The 7,651-nt window shown below is 37.7% G+C and overlaps 1 long non-coding RNA gene across 4 annotated transcripts; it reads left to right on the forward strand.

Annotated features, from left to right (window-relative positions):
- Window positions 1–848: 848 nt before the first annotated feature.
- On the forward strand, window positions 849–5,837 carry LOC146466722 (uncharacterized). 4 transcript variants are annotated; one of them, XR_014867937.1, is made up of 4 exons: window positions 849–988; window positions 3,258–4,521; window positions 4,563–5,343; window positions 5,415–5,837. It is a non-coding gene; the product is annotated as an uncharacterized LOC146466722 (long non-coding RNA). The 4 variants fall into 4 exon arrangements; XR_014867938.1 differs by having other exon boundaries at window positions 3,258–4,222; window positions 4,297–4,521; window positions 4,563–5,837; XR_014867935.1 differs by having other exon boundaries at window positions 4,563–5,837.
- The last annotated feature ends 1,814 nt before the right edge of the window (window positions 5,838–7,651 follow it).

A 7,651-nucleotide genomic window follows, 5' to 3' on the forward strand; every position in this document is an offset into this window, starting at 1 on the left:
ATGGCAAGTAATATAATAAACGGCCTCGGTAAACCCACGAAACACAAATTACCAAAAATTGACTTGTGAAATTTTCTCTATCACTTGGGTACATCAAGTGCGATTTACAAGTGCTACCTTTGCAAGATAGAGTACGTTTATATAATGACAAGAAACTTTATAATTACCTTGAGTTCGGCGTGAAAGGCCAGCGCAAGACTAAATGTAACAACACTTTGTCATCAGCTATGATAAATGCCGCGCGCCCCAAATGTTTATAGTTGTCTACAGTCTCATCGAGGCAATACTGTTAGCGCAGAAGCTTTTCCATAGAACAACTTGAAACTTTCCTGCCTTTTTTTCGAATGGAGTCAACACCAAAACGGAGAATATAAAACTAAGTCGAGCCGGCTTAGGATGATCTTAACTGAAAGACGAGAAGATTGTTTTAAACCGCACGATTACGGTTGTGTGTCAAAGCACGTGATCGATGTAGAGTCACGTAGCTTGCATACAAACTCTCTAAATTGTCTCAAAAGATCTTAGGGCCCACCAGTTATTTCACTTGACTAGGTATAGTGCTCTTCTCCGGTTTGGCACAGCTATTATCCTTTTATTTGAAACTAAGAGGCAAAACAAATGTCACAGAACCTTGCGTGACTCATAAACTTACACAAAGAACTCGTTGTTAACGTTACATTATTGCGGTCAGATTGTGCTATTACAAAGGCCATTCATTCACTTTTGCGTGGCCGTTACGTTTTGAACCCGGGGTTTTGACCCGCGTCTCAACTATTTCAAATTGAAGTTTCCCTTAGTATGGAATTCAACGAAAAAGCGAAAGCGAGAGAAGGTGATTATTTGAAGATAGATGGGCAGATATGGGTACAAGCATGGAGCCGTCGTGTACGTTGAAAAAAGTCTACGATACCATACCGACAGCAGCCTTCAGATTCAAAAATTATACGGGAATACGTTGCGAGCGGGCAAAATGGCTATGCCTCCTCTGGTATGTACATTTTCTTTTGAAGTTGGAAAGAATATTCAGTTGCGTTTGCCATTTTTTTTAACAGCTTCAAACAGATTCTAAATGCTTTGATAAAATCCCAGGTTGAAATGAATTAACTGTACCGGAGACTAAGCTAGACACTAAGCAGTTTAGTCTTGTGCCTGTTATTCCTACTATCGATCTTAAGAAAATTGTTACATTCCGCTTTGGTTTTACCCTGTGTCTAGATGTTCGGTAGCCGAACAGGATTTTCAATTACTCCGTGTCCAGAAGTCCGATAATTTCTCAATTTCGGGTCTATGTACGCGAAATAAACGATTTACACAAAGGCATCATTGCTCGCATTGCTAAGAAGTTGTCGATTACAGTCCTTGATTTGTTGGATCGATTTCTTTCACCGCTCCGCACTCAATGCAAATCTCAGCATCATCTGCCGGGTTTGGAAATTATTTGCGTGTTTGCGCCCGTAACTGCTGGACAGGATTTTCAAAACACTCCGTGTCCGGCAGTCCGATAATTTCTCAGTTTTGGGTCTATTTACGCAAAAATAGTTGAGTAATTGTGATACAAAGCCATCTTTGTTTGCGTTTGCATCGCTAAGAAGTTGTCGATTACAGTCGTCACTGATTTGTTGTGTCAATTTCTCTGACCGCTCCGCACTCTATGCAAATCTCGGCATCATTAGACTTGAAAATTATTTAACTGTTTAGTCGGGGACTACCAGACAGGATTTTCAAAATACTCCGTGTCTGGCAGTCTAATATAGGGACCTCTGGCAACTCAGATTTGCGGCGGCTACGGCCACGGGAAGTCGGTTTTACTTGCGGTAGACATTTTGACTGGCAGCCGTCCTCTCTCCGCGCGGACGTGAGAACAGCAAGGTTCACGTTGTCTACAAAACGTGAGTACATTTATTTCTTTCATACAGTAACTGAGTAGAAGATGAATAAGTTGAGTAACTATCTTCCATTTCTCAATTATTTCGTTTTCGAAAGCTTAAACACAAACTATGCAACATGAAATTAAAATTTAACATTGCTTTTACGCTAAATAATCGGTGTGTTAAAACTGTTCGTCTTACTTTCAGGTTTACGGCAATAGCACGCTGGGCGCGAGCGAAGGCAAACAGCTTGCATAAAGGTAGGTTCATTCACGAGTAAGTTTACGCAAAATCTGGTAAAATACCTAGATAAATCTTATCTTTAAGAAGATATATGAGTTTCTAGGTGAGTGGCTGGTGTGACTTTGAGTAACCATCACAAAGTGAAATGACGTTGAGCAGAAAAGCTCGGTGGAGTCAAGCAGCTGGCTGCAATTTTACTGAACTCTTGGCTTTGCAAAAACGAAAGCTCAGCACTGAAATCAGCACTCAAATGTGCGTCAGCAACATGTATTGTTTCCTTACTCCTGTTTTATTCTTTATTTATATAGAGCGCCGATGGGGTGGACCGACCATCACGACGTGTTGATGCTCAGAGAAATGATTGTCAGCGATGTATTTTCCTTCAAGAAAGGAAGCGTCAGCCGAAGGAATGCGTGGAATTTGAGTCAGATCTAGACTCGCCACAAAGATAAGAGAGTAGTTAGGGAACGATGGGACATTGCCTCGACGAAAATTCAACTCGGAACTCTGCTTTTAATACATTCGGCTGAATCGATGTCATCGAGATTGAACGGGTCGCGTTGATGGTGGTTAAAATATGGATTTTTAGATTGATAAGCGTCATAAAGAATCGGAAACGACATTGTTTACATAACCAAGTTTAATAGCAATTCTAGTATGCTTTTAAATGAGTTCCTTTTTCAGGCCTCTCGGTTTTGCTTTCAAGTGATCAAGACGTTGCTGTCGCCGGCGAAAACCTAAAGGTTGTTATTTCGGCGGGAAAAACGCAGACTCCACCCCAGTCTTAATCGGTCACAAACGCTATTGTCGCCTTTAAAAATCAAATGCTTAAATCGATTTACGCGAAATAGTCGATTTGTCCAATGCTATCTTTGTTTGGATCGCGAAGACGTTGCTGATTACAGTCCTGCATTTGTTGTGTCAAGTGATTTCATAGCATGTCCAAGCTCGCAGAATGATCGGCCGCCAAGGACGTTCGTTTTCTAAATCGCAAACCAGGACAAAGACAGCAATCGACCTGAAATTGAGAAATTATTACACTGCCGGACACAGAGTATTTTAAAAATCATCCATGTCGAGTTACCGAACATCCAGACACAGTGTTGGTTTTAAAGGTTTTAACACGTTATATAACTTTTTTTTAAGAAATGGAGGGAAATCAGTTCCAGTGCCCCATCATCCAAAGAAGGTCAGTGGTGAAATCAGACACTCTTGACATCGTTCCGTAAAAAAGAAGTCCGGAAGAATGAAAAGAATAGATGAACAAAACGTTCAACTGATGTACAACGTCTAGAGCAGCTGTTTAGAGGTTGGACATAATATGTTTACACTGTCAGTAAAAATGAAACGTTCTCCTTTGCTTAGAATTTCCCTTCAAAAGAGGAACTGTACAAATTTCTATAGATCTACCAGTGTTGTTGTAAAATGTAAGAAACACAATTATTTTTTTCCAAGCGTGTCTAGAGAAATTTCTATAGATCTACCAATGTGGTTAAATGTAAGAGACAATGATTTTTTCCAAGCGTGTCTATTGAAATTTCCATAGATCTAGCATGGGTAAAATGTAAGAGACACAATTATTTTTATCCACGCGTGTCTATAGAAATTTCAATAGACCTACCAGTGTGGTGGTAAAATGTAAGAGACACAATTATTTTTATCCAAGCGTGTCTATAGAAATTTCTATAGATCTACCAGTGTAGTGGTAAAATGTAAGAGCCACAATCATTTTTTCCAACCGTGTCTATAGAAATTTCTATAGATCTACCAGTGTGGTGGTAAAATGTAAGAGACACAATTATTTTTATCCAAACGTGTCTATAGAAATTTCTATAGACCTACCAGTGTGGTGGTAAAATGTAAGAGACACAATTATAGTTTTCCAAGTGTGTCTATAGAAATTTCTATAGACCTACCAGTGTGGTGATAAAATGTAAGAGGCATAATTATTTTTTTCCAACCGTGTCTATAGAAATTTCTATAGATCTACCAGTGTTATGAGAAAATGTAATAGACATCCTCTATTTTTTTCCAAACGTGTCTATAGAAATTTCTATAGACCTACCAGTGTGGTGGGAAAATGTAAGAGACACAATTATTTTTTTTTCCAAGTGTGTCTATAGAAATTTCTATAGATCTACCAGAGTGGTGGTAAAATGTAAGAGACTTAATATTTTTATCCAAGCGTGTCTATAGAAATTTCTATAGACCTACCAGTGTGGTGGTAAAACGTAACAGACTTAATAATTTTTTTTCCAAGCGTGTCTGTAGAAATTTCTATAGATCTACCAGTGTTATGGGAAAATCTAATAGACATCCTCTATTTTTTTCCAAACGTGTCTATAGAAATTTCTATAGACCTACCAGTGTGGTGGTAAAATGTAAGAGACACAATTATTTTTTTCCAAGTGTGATGGTAAAATGTAAGAGACACAATTTTTTTTTTCCAAGCGTGTCTATAGAAATTTCTATAGATCTACAAGTGTGGTGGTAAAATGTAAGAGACTTAATAATTTTTTCCAAACGTGTCTATAGAAATTTCTATAGATCTACCAGTGTGGTGGTAAAATATAAGAGGCACAATTATTTTTTTCCAAGCGTGTCTATAGAAATTTCTATAGATCTACCAGTGTTATGAGAAAATCTAATAGACATCCTCTATTTTTTCCAAACATGTCTATAGAAATTTCTATAGACCTACCAGTGTGGTGGTAAAACGTAACAGACTTAATAATTTTTTTTTTCCAAGCGTGTCTGTAGAAATTTCTATAGATCGACCAGTGTTATGGGAAAATCTAATATACATCCTCTATTTTTTCCAAACGTGTCTATAGAAATTTCTGTAGACCTACCAGTGTGGTGGTAAAATGTAACAAACTTAATAATTTTTTTTTTTCCAAGCGTGTCTATAGAAATTTCTATAGACCTATCAGTGTGGTGGTAAAATGTAAGAGACTTAATAATTTTTTCCAAGCGTGTCTATAGAAATTTCCATAGATCTACCAGAGTGGTGGTAAAATTTAAGAGACACAATCATTTTTTTCCAAGCGTGTCTATAGAAATTTCTATAGATCTACCAGTGTTATGGGAAAATCTAATAGACATCCTCTATTTTTTTCCAAACGTGTCTATAGAAATTTCCAAAGATCTACCAGTGTGGTGGTAAAATGTAAGAGACTTAATATTTTTTTCCAAACGTGTCTATAGAAATTTCTATAGACCTACCAGTGTGGTGGTAAAATGTAAGAGACACAATTATTTTTTTTCCAAGCGTGTCTATAGAAATTTCTACAGATCTGCCAGTGTTATGGGAAAATCTAATAGACATCCTCTATTTTTTCCAAACGTGTCTATAGAAATTTCTATAGATCTACCAGTGTGGTGGTAAAATGTAAGAGAAACAATCATTTTTATCCAAGTGTGTCTATAGAAATTTCTATAGATCTACCAGTGTGGTGGTAAAATGTAAGAGACACAATTATTTTCATCCAGGCGTGTCTATATAAATTGCCATAGATCTACCGGTTTTATGGTAAAATCGAAGAGACACAATTATTTTTATATACAAGCGTGTCTATAGAAATTTCCATAGACTTGCCAGTCAAATGGTAAAATCATGAGGTAATGAAAAATGTGATATGTGCAGGTTGTTTTCAGTACTTAGTTGTAATTCAAACAAACGTGTATGTCTGTATCTTCTTATTAAACTTTACCTTGTTTAATGTGCCTGTTGTTTTGGTAAAGGATAGATTGTGAGGTGCATAGATAAGCCAATGTACGTGACGGTGGCAAAGAAACACTTGAAAGACTGTGGTAGTGACCAAATTAGCCTTACTTCAGAAAATGCGAACTTAAAAAATTACGTGTTAATGGCCATCCACATGATGATCGGTTCTGTTCAAAAGTCGTTCAGCGAAAGACTGGCAAGTCCCAAGTAAAAGGAACCCAAGGAGGACAGTCGTTTCCCGCTGCTTCATTGCTTTTCCGAAAAGATGACATATCGGTCGAAATAACACCCATGTCATGTTACGAAAATCAAAAGCCAGGCAATGACAACCATTAGCCAAGCTAAAGTTATAACATAATGCCCACTATCACCGATTTATTGTTTACCTCAGAAACAACGAAAGATATTGCTTCAACAAGAAAGCTTACCAACGTCAAAAACAAAAAAAAAACAAACAAACAAACAAAAAAACAAAAAAATTAAAGTTTAGCACATACCTCGCGGAGCTTTTCTGGTAACAGGGACCAGTCTAAATCGTACTTGTAGCAAGTCTGCAGGTCCAGATCAAGACGGTTTAGTCAATTTGCCGTTTTGGAGAACCGAAATTATGTTTTGTGGTTGCACGTTTTGTCACAAGTGAAAGCGGAATCAACAGTTAAAGCAGAAAAGAGGGCAAGACAAGTCGATTTTGTCTTCAACAATGTTGAGCAGAAAAGCCATCTGTGGTTCTACTTTGATGTACATGTAGACTACAACAAACTTTTGTACCTGAATGGGTTACCGCAGTAAAAGAGAGTCATTACAAAATGATGTCCCACAACGGCTCCTTTAGGAGCGACCAAATTTCACTAAAGTTATTGACTATTATTAAAAACTGGATCATTGTATAATGCATTTCGAGGGATTTTATTGGCTGAGCGGCCATGGTATATGAGCCATTATACCATGGCCAAGAAATGGCGGCCATTAAATTGTCTGCTGGATCTTCTCTCACAGCGAAATCAGTAAGATCTCGCAATATTTCTTGATTGTTTTTAATAAAACAATTATTCCACTTGCGCTTGTTGGATATGAGATGATTATAGCCAACTTGGCGCTACGCGCCTCGTTGGCTATCTATCATCTCATATCCAACGCGCGCTCGTGGAATAATTGTTAAATACTACCGTACAGTCTACTTTTTCCATAAAATACTAATTTTACTCTATAGTATTCTGCATTAGTCGTCAGGAAAACACGTTTCCTAACTCCAGTCGATTGTAATGTTTTGTTTTGTAAGAAACGCATCATTTAGTTTCTCACACTAAAGAACGAAGAAAACATTTATTTGTTGTATTTTACAGCATCAGCCCCTGGTTTATATTTTGTTGACTTTTCAACTTTTATTCTAGCGGGGCATTCTGTTTACGGACCGTATACGGACCGAAAAGTGCCTTTACGATCTGTACAAACCGTACGGATCGTCAAAACGTTCACCCGTCGCTCAGGTAATGAGATGCAATTGTCGAACTGTATACGGACCGAAAATTGTCTTTACGATCCGTACGGATCGTGAGGCTGGTTTTAAGACCATATCAGTTTGTCTATGGAAAACTGGTCGCTTATGGGACGGTAGTCGCTTAACGGGAGGTGGTCGCACAAGGAGGTTAGACTATAGTTTCAAGATTTTTATTAACTTCTTTGAAAGCCAAATTGAAGATTTCGACAGTAAAAAGTGAAGAAATAACTTATCAAGAATCGAAATTCAACAAAGGACAAACGAACTACCCCTCCCCTGAGAGTACTGTGACAGCTACTTAGTACCAGGCTTTTG

This window comes from Pavona decussata, unplaced genomic scaffold (assembly GCF_977016875.1).
Source record: "Pavona decussata unplaced genomic scaffold, jaPavDecu1.1 SCAFFOLD_141, whole genome shotgun sequence".
Taxonomy (NCBI): Eukaryota; Metazoa; Cnidaria; class Anthozoa; order Scleractinia; family Agariciidae; genus Pavona; species Pavona decussata.